Raw genomic sequence first — 20,508 nt, forward strand, 5'->3', positions numbered from 1 at the left:
GGGCACCCCACATAGTTGATAGAAACCTCGTGAGGATATCGCACGGCATGTGTCCGATTGTTTGTGCGCAAAGACTCAACTGACCTCGGACATCGGCCACGAGATATCGCATATCAGCGACCATAATCATCACTCTAGGCACCCCTAACCCTGGCGCCTACTCGGGTATCCTCATGCTTTCTATCAGCTATCCTATTAATCACATTTCATGCTTCCCTTCTAAATGTCAAATCACATGCATATATCCAGTACGATAACGAGTCAATGTATAACAGGAATTTAAGTGGAATAGGAATCAAGAGAAAATGATGCAATGTAGTCTCCAACTATATCGTCAATACATGGATACTCATGCTAATCAATTACATACATACTCATGCTACGGATCAACTCGGTGAACAATCATAACAGTAGAATCATCTCTGATCATCTCTATATATATCACCAATGTACTCATATTCCAAATCAGCATAATCGAATGCATGATAAAATATGCTCGACTATAATCATCTCTAGATAAAATTATATAATCATGCTGGAGGCCAAAACGTGCATGTACATAAATATATAATATAACCTAATTTGAGAAAGGCGTCTAAGGGATAAGACTACTCACACCACTGAAATACTAAACCACCACTAGTTCACGCTACTACGATAACGATCAGGCCTCAATAGCTAGGTCCACAGGGTCTTGAACAGGGGGGTCGGGATCGGTGTTCGTGGAGGTGGCGGCGGCAGCGGGTAGAGTGAGAGAGAAGGGGTGTTTGAGAGAGAAAGAGAGAGAAAGAGAGGGGGATGAAAATGAATCCAAGAGAGAGAGAGAAAGAGAGAGAGAGAGAGAAGCGGTGGGGAGGGGCTGCGGCGGCAGCAGGGGCCCACCGCGCCAGCTGGCTCGGCTAGGTTGGCCGGGCCGACGATTGGGGTGCGTGGCGCCCATCCCTGCTGCCACTGCATGGCACGAGCTGTCGTGCCATGCAGTGCAGTTTTTTGTGGGCTTGGATTATTACATACACGGTGGTGATTCCGCTATGACAACAGATTCTTTTTGCTCCTCGTTGACGGTAATTTTCTTGCTCGTCGTACGCTGGATTTCTTGACGTTCCGGTGTTCGTGGAGCGATTTGTCATGTGAAGAATAAATGTGGAGCGGCGTAGAACCTGGGAGGAGGGACGTCCATAAACTAGGATCCTTCGCTCTGATACCAAAATGATGCAAAACGTGGTGGAGAAAGATGAAAGAGGAAAATAAGAAGGAAAGGAATGGGGTCTCACACCTCCACCGTAACAAATGGTTTCACACCAAAATTCTTCAAAGAATAAAATCACATAAACTTTCATTAAGTTCCAAAGGAAATATAACGGGTCTATATATAGACCTATAATGGAATTAAGGTGGAGAACCGAAGAGCGAAGTGCCTTTGCTTTCGATGTGATGAGCGTTTCACCACCGGTCATCGATGTTCTAATCCTATCGGGAGTGTGATGCTTATCGACGGTCTTGAGGAGGATAATGAGGTTGTTGATGATGGAGAGTGTCTAGAGGAGATCCATGAGGGGACCGTTAAGGAGGGCGTGGAGGAAGATATCCAAGCTGAAATATCGATGCATGCATATTTGGGTACTTCCATGTGGAGGACATTACGAGTAGATGGACTCGTTAGAAAGCATTATGTGCACATCCTCATTGATTCGGGGAGTACACATAACTTTCTAGATGAGAGGTTAGTGAGGAGATTGGGTTTAGATGCCGAGCCGACCACAGGATTTGACATTGCTATTTGAGACGGCAGGAACCTTAAGGCGGAGAGCTTGTGTCGCCGGGTCGGTATACGGGTGCAAGGGCACGATATCATTGTGGACTTGTATCCTTTGGCACTGCGAGGAGCGGACATTATCCTTAGTTCTCATTAGTTACCGATTTTGGGACCCGTCACATTTGATTTTCGGAGCATGTGGATGAAATATAAACAAGCAAACAAAGATGTGTGGCTTGATGGTATTAGGTCTTCGTCGATTCATGCGATGCAGCCTTGTACATACGATTTGGCATATTTTCTTCAGTTTGGAACAGTAGATGAGCCTCAAATGAGTTCAGGTACTACCATTGAATTGTTTAATTTATTAGATAACTTTTTTAAACTGTTTGAGGAGCCATAGAAGTTGCCACTGAGGAGTGCAGCGAACCATCGCATAGAGATTGTACCCTAGGCTGCACCGGCGAATGTGAGGCCATATCGGTACCCACATATGCAAAAAGAAGTTATCCCAAAGATGGTAGCCAAGATGTTGGAGCAAGGCCTCATTCAACCGTCATAGCTCATACTCATCCCCTGTGCTATTAGTTCAAAAAAAGGACGGGACATGGTGTTTTTGTGTCGACTATCGGACATTAAACGCTATTACCGTCAAGGACCGATATCCTATTCTGGTTACCGAGGATTTGCTAGACGAGCTTGTACGGGCGACTATATTTAGTAAGCTTGACTTGAGGGCCGAGTATCATCAAATTAGATTTCACCCGACGGATGTGCACAAAACTGCATTTCGGACTCCGGACGGGCATTACGCGTTCCAGGTGATGCCTTTTGTTCTCACCAATGCTCCAGCTAGTTTTCAAGGCCTCATGAATGATATATTTTGGCCTCTTGAGAAGGTATGTCTTGGTATTTTTGGCGACATTTTGGTATATAGCAGGACTGAATTGAAGCATTGGCGGCATTTGGAGGATGTGCTGAATTTGTTGAAGCAAAACCAATTAAAGATCAAGAAGTCCAAGTGCCTATGGGGAGTACCACAAGTAGAGTATTTAGGCCACATCATTTCAGCGGATGGCGTAGCGGCGGATCCTCAACAGGTTGCATGTATGACCGCTTGGCCTATTCCTACTACTACCATCGGATTGAGAGGATTTTTGGGGCTGACTGGATATTATCGACGCTTCATCGTCGGATATTGTCGACTCTTTTAGATGGACGGATGAAGCCACTTCATCCTTTGAAAAACTGAAAACAACAATGACGACGGCACCCGTTCTAGCGCTACCGGACTTTACCAAAGAGTTCATTGTGGAATGTGATACGTCAGGTGTTGGCATAGGAGCTATACTTATCGACTTATGAGAGAGAGATGCTGGCAATTTTGCATGCGATAACTAAGTGGAGTCCTTATTTGATCGGTAAACAATTCATTATTCGAACTGATCAAAGGAGCCTTCCATACTTTATGGGACAGCACATACACACTTCTGCACAGCAGCAATGGGTCACAAAATTGCTGGGATATTATTATGAAATCCAATTCAAGAAGGGAACGAAAAATATAGTGGCGGATGCACTATCGCGCCAACCCGATACCGCCAAGCTTGCAGCTTATTCATCTCCTACCTTTCTCTTCCTTGACGAGTTGAGGTATGCATGCACATTTGACCCAGATATTGTGAGATTGTTGCAGGAGGTGATGAATGATCTAGAGCGCCATCCAGAGTTGGAAAATTGAGGCGGTTTGCTAGTAGACCGCAGATGCATTCGAGTGCTTGTAATGATGGATTATAGCAGAAATTGTTGGAGCACTTCCAACCATACTCCAGAGGCTGGTCATGAAGGTGTTTTGAGGACTTATATGAGGAAATCTCAGAGTTGCATATGGCCAGGATTGAGGCGGGATGTGAGGCGTTTTGTCCATGCTTGTCAAGTCTGTCAAAGGGCTAAAGCAACCACATTGAAATTGGCCGGATTATTATAGCCTTTACCTATACCGGACCATGTTTGGGAAGACATTTCTATGGATTTGATAAAGGGTCTTCTGTTGGTATGTGGTTATTCTGTTATCATTGTGGTAGTTGGCAGATTGAGTAAGTATGCACACTATTCGGCATTGTCACATCCGTTTTCAGCTAAGTCGGTGGCTGAAATTTTTGTTAGAGATGTTGCTCGGTTACATGGCATGCTACGCACTATTGTCTCAGATCGTGATCGTGTATTTATGAGTTACTTTTGGAGTGAGTTTTTAAGGTTGCAGGGGACTCGATTGAACTTCAGTTCGGCCTACCATCCGCAGACGAACGGCCAAACCGAGGTGGTCAATTGAGGCATTGAGCAGTACTTGAGGTGTTTTGTAGGAGAGATGCCGAGACGATGGTTAGAGTTCTTACCATGGGCGGAGTGGTCATATAACACCGCCTACCACAGCAGTATTAGCATGACTCCATTTGAGGTGGTGTATGGACCCATGGCTCCGACGTTACGCGCTTATAATCCAGTAGCATCTACAAATCGTAAAGAGGTCGATCCGGTGATGAATCGACGATAATAAGCAGTCAGCCCCAAAAATTCTCTCAATCCGGTGGTAGTAGTATGAATAGGCTAAGCAGTCATACATGCAACCTTTGAAGAATCCGCCACTACACCATCCACTGAAATGATGTGGCCTAAATATTCCACCTTTGGTACTCCCCATAGGCACTTGGACTTCTTGATCTTCAATTGGTTTTGTTCTTACAAATTCAGCACATTCTCCAAATGCCGCCAATGCTCCAATTTAGTCCCACTATACACCAAAATATCATCAAAAAAAAATCAAGGCATACCTTCGTAAGAGAGGCCAAAATATATCACTCAAGAGGCCATGAAAGGTAGCTGGAGCATTAGTGAGACCAAAAGGTATCACTCGGAACTCATAATGCCCGTTCGGAGTTCAAAATGTAGTTTTGTGCACATCCGCCGGGTGAACTCTAATTTGATGATACCAGACCCTCAAGTCAAGCTTACTAAATATAATCGCCCCTGCAAGCTCGTCCAGCAACTCCTCGTTAACCGGAATAGGATACCGGTCCTAGACGGTAATAGTGTTTAGTGCTCGATAGTCGACACAAAAATGCCATGTCCCATCTTTATTTTGCACCAAAAGCACGGGGGATGAGTATGAGCTATGACTTGGTTGTATAAGGCCTTGTCCAACATCTCGGCTACCATCTTTGAGATAACTTCTTTTTGCACATGTGGATATTGATATGGCCTCACGTTCGCTGGTGCAACCCCGGGTAAAATCTCTACACGATGGTCCGCCGCTCTCCTCAGTGGCGACTCTTACGGCTCCTCAAATAGTCTGGAAAAGTTATCTAATAAATTAGATAATTCAATGGTAATACCTGAACTCGTTTGAGGCTCAGCTCCTGCTGGTCCTAACTGAAGAATATAGGCCAAATCATATGCACAAGGCAGCCCCACCATAGGCTGCATCGTAGGAATCGGCGAAGACCGAACACGATCAAGCCGCACATCTTTGTTTCCTTGTTTATATTTCATCCACATCTCCAGAAATTAAATGTGGCGGGTCCCAAACTTTGTAACCACTGAGCACAAAGGACATGTCCGCTCCTCGTAGCGCCAACGGATACAAGTCCACAATGATGTCGTGTCCTTGCACCCGTATATACCGACTCAGCGACATAAGCTCTCCGCCCTAAGCTTCGTGTCGTCTCCAATAGCAACGTCAAACCCTGTAGTCGATTCAAGATCCAAACCCAATCTCCTCACTAGCCTCTCGTCTAGAAACTTGTGTGTACTCCCCGAATCGATGAGGATGTGCACACAATGCTTTCTAACAAGTCTATCTACTCGTAACATCCTCGGCACGAAAGTACCCGAATATGCATGCATTGATATTTCAACTTGGATATCCTCCTCCACGCCCTCCTCCACAATCTCCCCATGGGTCTCCTCAGGACCATCGATAAGCATCATGCTCTCGATCGTTTTAGAACACCGATGATCAGGGGTGAAACTCTCATCACATCGAAAGCAAAGGCCCTTCGCTCTTTGCTCCTCCACCTGGGCAGGTGTGAGAGTTCAAACGGGGGGTCTTGTGCCTCCTATAACGTCGGAAGAAGGTATCAAATGTTGTCGTGGGCTAGTAGTCGTAGCCGCTGTTTTTGAAACCGTAAAATTTCCAATCGACGTTCTAGGTGCAAACCGCCCATCTCGGTGGCCCCAATTGATTTTTGCTGCCATATTTAGAGCCATATGCCTTTGTTCCATCCTCACGGCCTTCTCAAATGGCTCCTCAAGAGTAGTAGGACATAGAGCACGAACATCTACTTGTATCTCCTCTCGCAGCCCTGAAATAAATATACTCATCAATATACGTTCGGGCCACGGTGGCTCACAACGACTACTAACTCTTTCAAACTCAGTTTGGTACTCCAATACAGTAGTCCTTTGAACCATCTTGCTTAATGTAGCAGCAAAATCTTCATATGTTGCTATCCCAAATCTGTGTCTAATTCCTCTTACAAAACTCAGCCCATCTAGTAAATCCACCACCACAAATAATCGACATATACCAATGCAATGTTGTTCCTTGGAGGTGGAAGCTTGCCATCTGGACTTTTGCATCTTCCGTTGTACCTTGTCAATCAAAATATTGTTCAACTTGAAACACCCAATCCGTTGGATCACCACCTTGTAATTTTGGAAAGTCCAAGCGTGCAGTTCTCCCTCGAATAGCATTGTCGGGTTCGCAAAAGATTCTTGGTTTAGGTCCAAACCTTTGTGCATGTTGATCACCTTCTCTAAATCCTCGAGCACGTACATCACCATCTCCATAGGGATCAACCTCATCCTCACCAGTGCTGCACGCCTCTCGGGTTCCACCACCGCCAGTCATGTGTTTTGTAACGGAGGTGGGGGATGATGTGAAGGCATAGGTAGGAGAGGATCATTGACACTCATATGATGCACCTGGACCTATGGGGTATCGGTTCTATGGAGTCCCACCATTGGTCCTTCTTGAAACTCCGTTCGTCGTCGAGGAGATGACGAACCCAATCGATTCACGACATATTCCTTGAATTCATTGTGATCCTTTTGTATGTTGTCAACTCTATGCAACAATATTTGGAATATGCCCCTTAGTTCATCCATATTCAAACCCATGGACGTTGGTTGACTCGGTCCTGCCGTGGTCGCTCCGAAGGAATCGGCCTCACAGTTAGGATCATCGTGCATTGAGTCCTCCCTTGTCGGTGTGCTTTCCATAGGTCTCCTTATTGATGTCATCCTCCTTGTTTCAACCATTAATGGAGGTCTGAGGTTCGCTTGCTCTGATACCAATTTGATAGCTCTGATACCAATTGTTAGGCTCCGATATTAATTTGATAAGATCTGCAACCAAAGATAGACTACGCTCAGATTCCTTCAAGATCTGAATTTCTTACAGAAATCAGTCCGCACAATCTAGGAAACATATTCGTCATATATTCTCTGGTAGTCATAAAATTACGAAACTAATTGGGTTGGATTTGTAACTTCCTAATCTACAACTTTTGTATTTCATCCCTTCACAGATTCGAACTGTAGTAGGGACGAAAACACGGAATAACCCTTCCACCACCACTTACAGACCGGTGCTACCCCATCAACGCCGGTCCACCACTATCCACCATCATCTAGGATCTCGTGCCTCCATCAACGGATCCTAAGACAGACTACCCGACGTTTTCCACTAATCAAATGATATCTTGAGATCCCGATATCCGATTCACCTGAAACTTTATTTGTTGGAAAGCTCTTTTTGGGGGCTACAACATATCAAAATATCATGTCGATCCGACAGTGGCATCGTTCGAGATTTATTTCTAAAGTTTTATGTCAGATCTTGTCCAAGTCTGCAAATCGGAATAGATCAAGCCTTGGTCAAAAAAGGGGAGATCATGTCAAGCTAGTATCAGAGCCACCGTTCCTCGGACACGCACTTCCTATGATGACAACCAGTGCCATGGCTGCATGGCGAGATGATGAAGAAGATGTTCTCCCAATAGAGGAGGGGGAAACGGTTGCGGGGACTTCCACCTGCGGAACCGCCTTATCAAATCGGAATACGGAAGAACCTAGTGTTCAAGCCGTGTTGGAGTCTCTTTCCGAACAAATGGCCATCAACAACCTGATATTGATAGAGATGATGCAGTAATCACGGGCGACAAGGGAAGCTATGGCGAATGGGAATGCACCGTCGACCCCACGACGCGAGTCCACCCCCATGAACTCACTGCCGCCGGTTCAGAATTTGCAACCACAAGAGCCACTGCTGCCACCACCCTATGGGCAGAGACAAGCAAGGATGGTTCCACTAGGCCCAGTTGCAGGTAAGCCCATCCGACAAGCGAATCACTATGGAGATCACATTGGAGATCAAGATCTGTGGCCGGGGCAATACGAACTGGAACCATGGTGAGTTAATCAAAATCGAAGGAGGGATCATCAACCATTCATGGTGCATCCTCCTCCGATTAGACAAGGACTTGGACATGATTCAGATCGAGACAACGACATCCGTGGGCAAATCATACATCTCGAATTCCCCAAGTTCAAGGGTGGCGATCTGTTCTATTGGTTGTATAGGACGGAGCAATTCTTCACATACTAGGGTACAATGGAAGAATATAAGGTGACACTTGCAAGCTTCCACCTTGAAGATGCGGCGCTTCATTGGTTTCGAGTAGCCAATGCCAATGAGGCTATCAAAACTTGGGCTAACTTTTGTGCCAATATCACGCGGCGATTTGGAGTGTCGGGGTATGAAGACTTCGATGCTCTCCTCTCAAAGACAGTGCAAAAGACCATGGTTGGGGCATACCAAGAAGAATTTGAGAGGATAAGTAGCCAATGCCAACTCCCATGGATGGATCAGCAACTTCGCAGCACTTTCATCTCCAAGCTACGGGGAGACATACAAGCCGATGTGAGGTGCTCATGGAAGACAAACATCGAGCTATGAAGTTACATCTAAAACAGAGCTGGACGAGCCAAGGAAGCCACAATCAAGCTCAACCAACCATAGCGGTAGGGAATGTTACGGGAGAACCAAGAAATGCTGCTGCAATGGTGCCTCCTCGAGCACCCCTAAAGCCATCCCAAGATGTGAAGTACGCACCTAGAAGTCCAGGACGAGCACTCACACCTGATCAAGTGGAGGAACGAAGAGTCAAAGGCCTATGCTTTCGTACCCGAATATTGCTGCACTAAACCAATGGGATCGATGATGCTAATAGATGGATTGGAGGATGTGGAGGAAGAGTTTGCAGCTGAAGATGAAGGTGTAGCTGGACATCAAGAAGGAGTAGCTGAGGAGCAACATGTGGAGGACATGATGGCTGAGATCTCCCTCCATGCCTATTCTGGGACAGCAGTGCCAAAGACTTTGTGGGTAAACGGTGTAGTCAAGAAAACCATAGTGAGAATCTTGATCGAAACCGGGTCCACCCACAACTTCCTTGACAAGAGGCTCCTTAGGAAGATTGGGCTTGTATCGAAACCCACGGAAGGGTTCGATGTGACGATTGGAGATGGCACCACATTGAGGAAAAATTTTATTTGTGGAGGTGTGGAATTGAAGGCGCAAGGCCAAACTTTCAAATTGGATCATTATCGTTTGGTCTTGTGAGGTGCCGACATTGTCTTGGGGACCCAATGGTTTCAAAGCTTGGGGCCCATAACATTTGATTTTTCAAACCTCACACTGACATTTCGGAGGAATTGTCGAAGTGTGCTACTAGATGGAAACCAACCACGGCAAGGGCCGACGTTGCAACCACTTTTGGGCCTTCCTTGTGCAGGGGATCGAGCTCTACTATTGCAAATGGCTGTTGCTGAATCAGAACATCCACCCCCAAGGGAAATAGCCGCTGACATGCAAGTGCTACTGCAGGAATTGAAGGATCTCATTGAGGAACCTTGAGGACTACTGCCGACCCGTCGGCATGACCATCGCATCCAGATCATTCCGGGGGCTGAACCAGCAAATGTTCAGCCCTATCGGTACCCCGCATTTCCAAAAGGAAGAGATTAGCAAATTGGTGGTGGAAATGCTCGAGCAAAGGATTATTCAACCGAGTAGAAGTGCCTACTCGTCGTTGGTGCTGCTGGTTCGGAAGAAAGACAGGAGTTGGCGATTTTGCGTCGACTACCGAGCATTGAATATGATCACTGTCAAAGACTGGTATCCAATATCGGTGATCGAGGAGTTGCTGGATGAACTCACAAGATCGGCTTACTTCAGCAAACTTGACTAGAGCGGGGTACCATCAAATCCGTGTCGACCCGGAAGATGTGCACAAAACGGCATTCCGAACTCACGATGGCGACTATGAGTTCCGAGTCATGCCATTTGGGCTCACCAATGCACCAGCCACCTTCCAAGTGCTAATGAATGACCTTTTCTGTCCGCTCTTAAGTCAATACGTGCTCGTCTTCTTTGACGATATTCTAGTGTATAGCAGGAATTGGAGCGAGCACTTGCGGCATGTGCGTGATGTGTTGAATATCTTGCAACAAAACTAGTTAAAAGTCAAGATGAGCAAGTGCCTTTGGGGAGAACCATGAGTGGAGCACTTGGGACATATAATCTCAGCGAGAGGAGTGGAAGCCGATCCAAGTAAGATCAAGAATATGGTAAGATTGCGGGAATTTACGGGATTCGTTGGGTTGATGGGGTACTACGGGAAGTTCGTTGCCAACTACGGCAAGATTGCTGCCCCGCTGACCTCCTTAGTCAGAAAAGGAGGGTTTCAATGGACAGGCAAGGCAATGGAGGCTTTCGAAGCACCAGTTCTAGCACTACCGGATTTCAAGAGGGCAGACCCGTGGCATATATGAGCAAGGCATCGTCAATCTGGTCGCGATAGCTATCCACCTATGAGCGTGAAATGCTAGCAATTCTACATGCCATCACCAAATGGCGACCCTACTTGATTGGCCAACAATTTACTATCCGCATGGACCAGCGTAGCTTACCCTACTTCATGGAGCAACATGTGCACACCCCAGTGTAACAACGGTGGGTAATGAAACTCCTTAGGTATGACTACGAACTAGTCTACAAAAAGGGGATCAAGAACCGAGCTGCCGATGCCCTTTCGTGCCAACTGGACACAAGTGAGCTTGCCTCCTTTTCAGCAGCAACCCTTCCTCTATTTTTCGATATGTGAGGAACCAATGCAGAGGATCAAGTCATGGAGGAGCTTGAGTCAGAGTTCAAAGATCGCTTCCCTAATTTCAAACCTTGATGACAAGGTTGCGGAAGTGTGGTGGATTGATATGTTGGAAAGCTCTTTTCCGGAACTACAACATATCAAAATCTCACATCAATCCGATGGCGGAATCTTTCAGTATTTATTTCTAAAGTTCTGTGTTTGGGAAGAAATTTCTATGGATTGCATAGAGGGTCTTTTGCTGGTACGTGGTTATTCAATTATTTTTGTAGTGGTTAACAGATTGAGCAAGTATGCACACTTTTCTGCATTGTCACATCCATTTTTAGCCAAGTCAGCGGCTGAAATTTTTGTGAGAGATGTTGCTCGGTTACATTGCATTCCACGCACGATTGTTTCGGATCGTAATCATGTATTTATGAGCAACTTTTGGGCGGAGTTTTTATATTACAGGGGACTTCAATTAAACTTTAGTTTGGCCTACCATCCATAGACAGACGGCCAAACCGAGGTGGTCAATCAAGGCATTGAGCAATACTTGAGGTGCTTTGTTGGAGAGATGCCGAGACGATGGTTGGAGTTCTTAGCATGGGCGAAGTGGTCCTACAACATTGTCTACCATAGTAACATTCACATGACTCAATTTGAGGTAGTGTATGGGCGCACAGCTTCGACATTACGCGCTTATGATCCAGTGGCATTTACAGATCGTACAGAGGTGGACTTAGCTTTGATGGATAAAGACGCCACATTGAGGAGGTTGCGTGCCCATCTTAAACTTGCTCAAAACCGCATGAAGCAAGGTTATGATCGTAGCCATTGGGAGCAGGAGTTCAACATTGGTAGTTAGGTGTTTGTGAGGGTACAGTAGTATCGACAGGTGACCTTGCGTCCGATACGTAACCAAAAGTTAGCACATCGCTACTTTGGTCTGTTTCGGGTATTAGAGCGTATTGGTTTGGTTGTGTATCATTTAGAGCTGCTAGAGGGGTCAAAAGTGCATCCTGTCTTCCATGTTACATTGCTAAAGGAGTGGATTAGTGATCATGGGGTCATTGGATCAGCTCTACCGGAGCCATTGGAGGAGAAAGAGATCGTAGAGCCAATACGTGTACCTGCTAGGTGCCGATGATGACATGGTACCAGATTAGAGATGGAGATTCTAGTCGAGTGGCTTGGCAAGCCATCTGATGAGGTGACATCGGAGTTGGAGATTGACATTTTGGAGCGTTTTCCTGACTTTTCACCTTGAGGGCAAGGTGGGGGAAGCATACTGGGCTGATATATTTAGTTAAGATCTTTACTTATTACATTAGTTGTTTATTTTTATTAAAATAAAATTCCTGTAGGTCACATTCGAACGCAGGAGGGATCGCGTTCGAATGCCCTTATGAACGCCTACATCAGGTTCGCAAATATAGAGAAAACGTAAAGCACGTTCGAACGCGGTTGGACGAGTTCGAACGTCACGTTCGAATGCTTGCATCGCGTTTGCACATACACAGTACGCCTTTTGTGCATTCGAACATGATCAGCCGGAATCCTCTAGAATTAGGGTTACTTATTGTTTTAGGACTTGTTAGCTAGCCTCTATATATATGTGGATGGCAGTTAATTCATTATGCTATTGGATTATTGATTTCGTGCTTCCTATCTTCTCTGTATTCTCTCTCTCTCCTCCCTCTTCACCAACCTACCACCTCTACTGTTGGCATGATCGTTGGCATGATCTCTCCTAACTTCTAATCTCCCTCGTCTGTTGAGTCATCCCTCTTGGTTGGGATCTCGACCACTTTTTCCCTTTGGTCTGTATCCCTTAAACAACACCACCCATCCACCCTCATCTCCATTAACATCCATAAACCTAACTTCCACTCCACCCGTCACCACCACCATCATCCGCACTAAATCATACTTTTGTCACAGTTTCAGTTCGAATCTACGAATGGCTCAAATAAGAACACCGTAGATCCAGGATTTACGGATCGATTCCACTTGGTTTCGTAATTTTCTGACTACGGAAGAATATTTGGAGAATAGTTTCCCTCAGTTGCACAGACTGCTTACTGCAATAAATTCAGATCTCAACGGAATTGTTCCGTGACCCTATCAATCTGAGTCAGATGTACATGCATACCTCAGCTCATCAAGAAAAAGAAGAGTGGGAGAATAAAAGGCTGCAAGCTTGGCGGTATCAGGTTGGCGTGATAATGCATCCGCCGTTATATTTTTCATTCCTTTCTTGTATTGAATTTCATAATCATACCCCAGCAATTTTGTGACCCATCTTGATACGATTCGGACTTCACCGATGTCGTCTCGAGCTTGGATTCATTTTAGAAGTGTCTTTGTTTCTTGTTTCAATGTTTAAATTACAAGAAAATAAGTTTTCAGTAAGTCGCGTTCAAACACGGGTGGAGTGCGTTCGAACGCAGTTGTGAACGCGATTGTGAACACGGTTGTGAATGTGGTTGGGAGAGTGTACATTGTGCCTTCGAACGCCGTATTCGAATGCACTGTGAATGCCTGCATCGCGTTCGCAAATCTAGAGAAGTGGGAAACAGTCGCGTTCGAACGCTTCCATCGCATTCGCAAATCCAGAGAAGAGCGAACTCGGTGCGTTCGAACGCGGTCAGCGAAAATTGTATTGTTTAGGGTTAATTTTGAGTTGTTTGGTTCGCCTCTAAAAGGGATGTGGATGGCAACACGAAAATCATTATTGAAGAATTGAGTTTTGCCTTGCCTCCTTCGTCTTCTTCGCTCTCGTTCTCTCAATCTCCGGCCATGCTGCATCTAACCTCCCTCGACCGGCCAATCATCCTGGACCCTTAGGGGCGGCCCTCTGCTTCCCCTTCTTCCAATCTATCCAACACTTGCCATAGCCCTTCCATCAACCATAACCTTTCCATCACCACTTTTCCAGTGCCACCCCACAAACGCCGGTCCACCTCCAACCACCATCATCCTAGGATCTCGTGCCTCCATCCACGGATCCTAAATAGACCACCCTGACATTCGTCCACTAATAGGACGATATCTCAAGATCCCTATATCCGATTCACCTGAAACTTGATTTGTTGCAAAGCTATTTTCTGGGGCTACAACATATCCATTGATCCGATGGTAGCATCTTTCGGGATCTTATTTCATAGTTCTGTGCAAGATTCAGTCTAGATTAGAGAATTGGAAGAGATCGAACCATAGCCTAAGGGGAGATCGTATCAAGTTTGGTATCAGAGTCACTGTTCCTCGGACAAGCACTTCCTGTGACGACCACCAGAGCCATGGTTGCACGGCAAGAAGATGAAGAAGAGATTCTCCCAATAGAAGAGGGGGAAACGGTTGCGGGGACTTCCACTCGCGGAACTGCCCGATCTAATCGAAATACGGAAGAACCTAGTGTTCCATCCAAACAAATGGCCACCAACAACAAGATGATGATGGAGATGATGCGGGAATTACGAGCGACAAGGGAAGCAATGCCAAACGGGAATGCACCATCAACCCCACGACGCGAGTCCACCCCCATGAACCCACCGCCACCAGTTCAGCCTTTGCAACCATAAGAGCCGCTGCTACCACCACCCTATGGGTAGAGGCAAGCAAGGATGGTTACACTAGGCCTAGTTGCAGGTCAATCCATCTGACGAGCGAACCACTATGGAGACCACCTTGGAGATCAAGATCCATGGGCAGGTCAATACGATACGGAACCATGGTGTTAATCAAAAGCAAAGGAGGGATCATCAACACTTCATGGTGCATCCTCCTCTGGTTAGACAAGGACTTGGACATAATCTGAAATTAGACAACGGCATTCGTGGACAAATCGTGCGTCTCGAATTCCCCAAGTTCAAGGGTGGCGATCTGATCGATTGGTTGTATAGGGCGGAGCAATTCTTTGCATAGCAAGGTACAGCGGAAGAATACAAGGTGACGCTTGCGAGCTTCCACCTTGTGAATGCGGTGTTTCATTGGTTTCGAGCAGCCAATGCCAATGAGGCTATCGATACTTGGGCTGAATTTTGTGCTATTATCACACGGCAATTTGGAGCGACGGGGCATGAAGACTTTGATGCTCTCCTCTCAAAGACGGTGCAAAAGACCACGGTTGGGGCATACCAAAAAGAATTCGAGAGGATAATTAGCCGATGTCATCCACCATGGATGGATCAGCAACTTCGCAGCACCTTCATCTCCGGGCTGTGGGGAGACATACAAGCCGATGTGAAGGCTTTAAGGCCTTGAACTTTAAAGGAGGCCTTCGAAGATGCGGTGCTTATGGAAGACAAACATAGGGCCATGAAGTTACATCTAAAACAGAGTTGGACGAGCCATGGAAGCCGCAATCAAGCTCAACCAACCATAGCGGCAGGAAATATCACCGGAGTACCAAGAATTGCTGCTGTAGTGGTACCTCCTTGAGCACCCTTGAAGCCATCCCAAGATGTGAAGTACACACCTAGAGGTCCGGGATGAGCACTCACACCTGCTCAAGTGGAGGAACGAAGAGCCAAAGGCCTATGCTTCCGTTGTGATGAGAAGTTTGTACCTGAGCATCGTGCGCTAAACCGATGGGATCGGTGATGCTAATCGACAGATTGGAGGAGGCTGCGGATGAGTTTGCAGCCAAAAAATGAAGGTGTGGCTAGACATCAAGGAGAAGAAGCTGAGGAGCAACTCGTGGAGGACATGATAGCCGAAATCTCCCTCCACATCTATTCGGGGATAGCTGTGCCAAAGACCTTGCGGGTGAACGGTGTAGTCAAGAAAACCACAATGAGAATCTTGATTGACACTGGGTCCACCCTCAACTTCATTGACAAGAGGCTCCTTAGGAAGATTGGGCTCGAGCGGAACCCACGGAAAGGTTCAACATGACGATTGGAGATGGCACCACATTGCGAGCGGATTTTATTTGTGGAGGTGTGGAATTGAAGGTGCAAGGCCAAACTTTCATATTGGAGCTTTATCCGTTGGCCTTGCGAGGTGCCGACATTGTTTTGGGGATTCAATGGCTTCGAAGCTTGGGTCCCGTGACATTTGATTTTACAAGCCTCACATTGGCATTTTGGAGGAATGACCAGAGAGTGCTGCTGGATGGAAGTCAACTGCTGCTTGAATTTCCAAACAAAGGGGATGCAAGGGAGCTCGCTTCTTTTTCAGCACCCACCTTTCCTTTCTTCTCAGATCTGCGAAGAGCCAGCGCAGAGGATAGTGATCTGGTCCGAACCCATCAAGCCACCCCAAGCACGAGGAGTGCGATGGGTTGGTACTCGAGCGCGGGCGGATCAAGATACTCGGGGACGAAGAGCTGCGGAGACTATTGATGCACACTTCCATGATACTCCTATAGCAGGCCATGAAGGGCATACCTACAAGCAGCTGACCCAAAACTGTACATGGACAATGATGAAGTCGGACGTAAAAAAATATGTGCGTGAATGCCAAATCTGCCAACGAGTCAAGTCCGAGACGCTCAAACCCAGCGGGCTATTGCAACCACTGCCTATACTGAAGCATATTTTGGAGGACATCTCCATGGACTTCATCGAAGGGCTGCCGGAGGTCCGAGGACAATCAGTGGTGTTTGTTGTGGTGGATAGGCTGAGCAAATATGCTCATTTCATAGCATTGTCTCACCCGTTTTCAATGAAAAAGGTTGCTGAAATTTTTGTTCGGGAAGTGGCGCGCTTGCATGGGATGCCTAGGACGATCATGTCAGACCGGGATCGCATCTTCATCAGCGAGTTTTGGTTCGAGTTCTTCATATTGCAAGGGACTCGAATCAACCTTAGTTCAGCTTATCACCCCAAGACGGATGGACAAACCGAGGTGGTGAATCGCGGACTAGAACAATACTTGCAATGCTTTGTAGCAGACCGACCAAAGGATTGGATCAAATTCCTTCCATGGGCAGAGTGGTCATATAATACCGCTCATCACTCTAGCATCAGCATGACCCCCTTTGAGGCGGTTTATGGGCGCACTCCCCTTGTCTTGCATGCCTACGATAGACTCGCGGCGACGGATAGGACCGAGCTTGACTTGGAACTTGCTGATCGAGATGAAACCTTGAGACGGCTCAAGATGCACCTAGCAACAGCCCAAAATCGCATGAAGCAGACTCATGACAAAGGCCGGCGTGAGCGAGAGTTTGAGGTGGATCAATTGTTGTTTGTTCGAGCTAAACCTAACCGGCAATCGACATTGAGGCCAATTTTGAACCAAAAGTTAGGTTACAAGTACAATGGTCCGTACTGAGTGCTACAACGAATCGGTCCAGTAGCTTAGTAGCTTATTAGTTGGAGCTACCTAAAGGAACTAGGATACATCTGGTCTTCCATGTATCGGCATTGAAAGCCCAGATCGGGCCTACCCATGTGGTGGGTTCGGCCTTACCCGACCCAATGGAGGAAGATGGCCCCACTGAACCGGTCGGAGTCTTAGGCCACAAGAGAAGACGCCATGGATCCAGATTAGAGACTGAAGTGCTGATTGAGTGGCTAGGCAAACCTACTGACGAGTCTACATGGGAGCTAGAGTCAGATATCCTGGATCGCTTCCCAAATTTCAAACCTTGAGGACAAGGTTGCAGAAGCATGGTGGATTGATATGATTCGGACTTCACCGATGTCGTCTCAAGCTTGGATTCACTTTAGAAGTGTCTTTTTTTTTTGTTTCAATGTTTAAATTCTGAGAAAATAAGTTTTTTGTAAGTCGCGTTCGAATGCAGGTGGAGTGCGTTCGAACGAGGTTGTGAACGTAGTTGTGAGAGTGTGCATTGTGCATTCAAACGCACTGTGAACGCCTGCATCACGTTTGCAAATCCAGAGAAGTGGGAAACAGGCACGTTCGATTGGGCGTTCAAATGCCTGCATCGTGTTTGCAAATCTAGAGAGGAGCAAACTCGATATGTTCGAACGCGATCGGCGAAAATTGTTTTATTTAGGGTTAATTTTGAGTTGTTTGGTTAGCCTCTAAAAGGGATGTGGATGGCAACCAGAAGATCATTATTGAAGAATTGAGTTTTGCCTTGTCTCCTTCGTCTTCTTTGCTCTCGTTCTCTCAATCCCCGGCCACTCTGCTTCTAACTTCCCTTGACCAGCCAATCACCCGAGACCCTTAGCGCCGCTCTCCTTCCCTTTCTTCGAATCTATCCAATACTTGTCCTAACCCTTCCATCAAGCATAACATTTCCATCACCACTTTTCACCGGTGCCACCCCACAAATGTTGGTCCACCTCCAATCACCATCATCCTAGGATCTCGTGCCTCCATCCACGGATCCTAAACAAACCACCCTAACGTTCGTCCATTAATCGGACGATATCTCGAGATCCCCATATCCGATTCACCTGAAACTTGATTTTTTGGAAAGCTCTTTACTGGGGGCTACAACATAATCCTATTTCACATCGATCCGACGGCGACATCTTTCGAAATCTTATTTCAAAGTTTTGTAGCAGATCTAGTCCAGATCAAAAAATTAGAAGAGATCGAACCTTAGCCTAAGGGGAGATTGTATCACATCTCTGCTGTGCCGAAGTGTGTATACACTGTCCTATAAAATAAGGATGGCTTCTTTGATTGGTTCGGATAATAAATTTGATACACTTAGAATTTTATGTAACTAGCTAAATCCAGCTCTGCGCAGTTTTGGAAAAATATTTGTAGAATATTCGATACATATCAAAATAATATTAAACCAGTTGGATAAGGTCAACAACCTCTCGATCTACAACTTTTATATATGAATTCTCCAGATTCGGAATATATTTATGATAAAACGAAAGCTTAATCCAAAAGGTATTCGGAGAAGATAAAGAATACTGATTTTGTTGGTTTGTTAGGGTTTCATATTGTTTTAGGACTTGTTGGCTAGCCTCTATAAGGATGGCACCCAACTTTATATTGCTATTGGATTCATGATTTTTTGCCTCCTATCTTCTCTCTAGACTCCTCCCTGCTCCCTTTTCACCATCCTTCCACCTCTACCATTGGCAAGGTTTCTCCTTGCTTCTAATCTCCCTCGACTGTCGAGCCACCTCTTCTTTGGGATCTCGACCACTTCGTTCTTTTCGTCTACTTCCCTTAATCACTTCCATAATCCACCCTCATCTCCATACCCATCTATAACCCTAACATCCAGTCCACCCGTCACCACCACCATCACCCACGTTATTCCGTATTTCCTTCCCTGATACAGTTCGAATCTGTGAAGGGCATAGATACGAAAGTTGTAGAGGAAGATACAGATCCAACCTAATTAGTTTCGTAATTTTCTAACTACCAGGGAATATTTGACGAATATTTTCCCACAATTGCGAGGACAATTTCCTGCAATAAATTCAGATCTTAAGGAATTGTTCCATCTTTTAGTTCTATATCCTATCAATTGGTATCAGAGCAGGCAAACCTCAGACCTCCATTAATGGTTGAAATAAGGAAGATGACATCAACAAGGAGACCTATGGAGAGCACACCGACAAGGGAGGACTCAATGCACGATGATCCTAACTGTGAGGCCGATTCCCTTGGAGCAACCACGGCAGGACCAAGTCAACCAACGTCTATGGGTTCGAATATGGATGAACTAAGGGGCATGTTCCAAACATTGTTGCATATAGTTGACAACATAGAAAAGGATCATAATGAATTCAAGGAATATGTCGTGAATCGATTGGGTTCGTCATCTCCTTGACGACGAACGGAGTTTCAAGAAGGACCAGCGGTGGGACCCTATCGAACCGATATCCCACAGGTCCAAGTGCATCATATGAGTGTCAATGATCCCCTCCTACCTATGCCTTCACATCATCCCCCACCTCTGTTACAAAACCCAAGACCGGCAGTGGTGGAACTCGAGAGGCGTGAGGCATCGGTGCGCTTCGTCACTGAGGAGGATTGGCACTATGAGGATGAGCTTGATCCCTATGGAGATGGTGATGGACGTGCTCAAAGATTTAGAGAAGGTGATCAACATGCACAAAGGTTTAGACCTGAACCAAGAATCTTTCGCGAACCTAACAATGCTATTCGGGGGAGAACCACACGTTTGGACTTTCCAAAATTCCAAGGCGGTGATCCAACGGATTGGGTATTTCAAGTTGAACAATATTTTGATTGTCAAGGTACAGCGGAAGATGCAAAAGTCCAAATGGCAAGCTTTCACCTCCAAGGAACGGTAATGCATTGATATAGATCGATTATTCGTGGTGATGGATTTACCGGATAGGCTGATTTTTGTAGGAGGGATTACATGCAGATTTGGGCAGCGGCATATGAAGATTTTGCTGCCACATTAAGCAAGATGGTTCAAAGGACAACCGTATTGGAGTACCAAGCTGAGTTTGAAAGAGTCAGTAGTTGTTGTGAACTACCGTGGCCTGAACATATACTGATGAGTACATTTATTTCAGGGCTGTGAGAGGAGATACAAGCGGATGTTCATGCTCTATGCCCTACTACTCTTGAGGAGGCCTTTGAGAAGGCCTTGAGGATGGAACAAAAACATAGGGC

This window comes from Typha latifolia, chromosome 11 (assembly GCF_019914945.1).
Source record: "Typha latifolia isolate L0001 chromosome 11, TyphaL0001v2, whole genome shotgun sequence".
Lineage (NCBI taxonomy): Eukaryota > Viridiplantae > Streptophyta > Magnoliopsida > Poales > Typhaceae > Typha > Typha latifolia.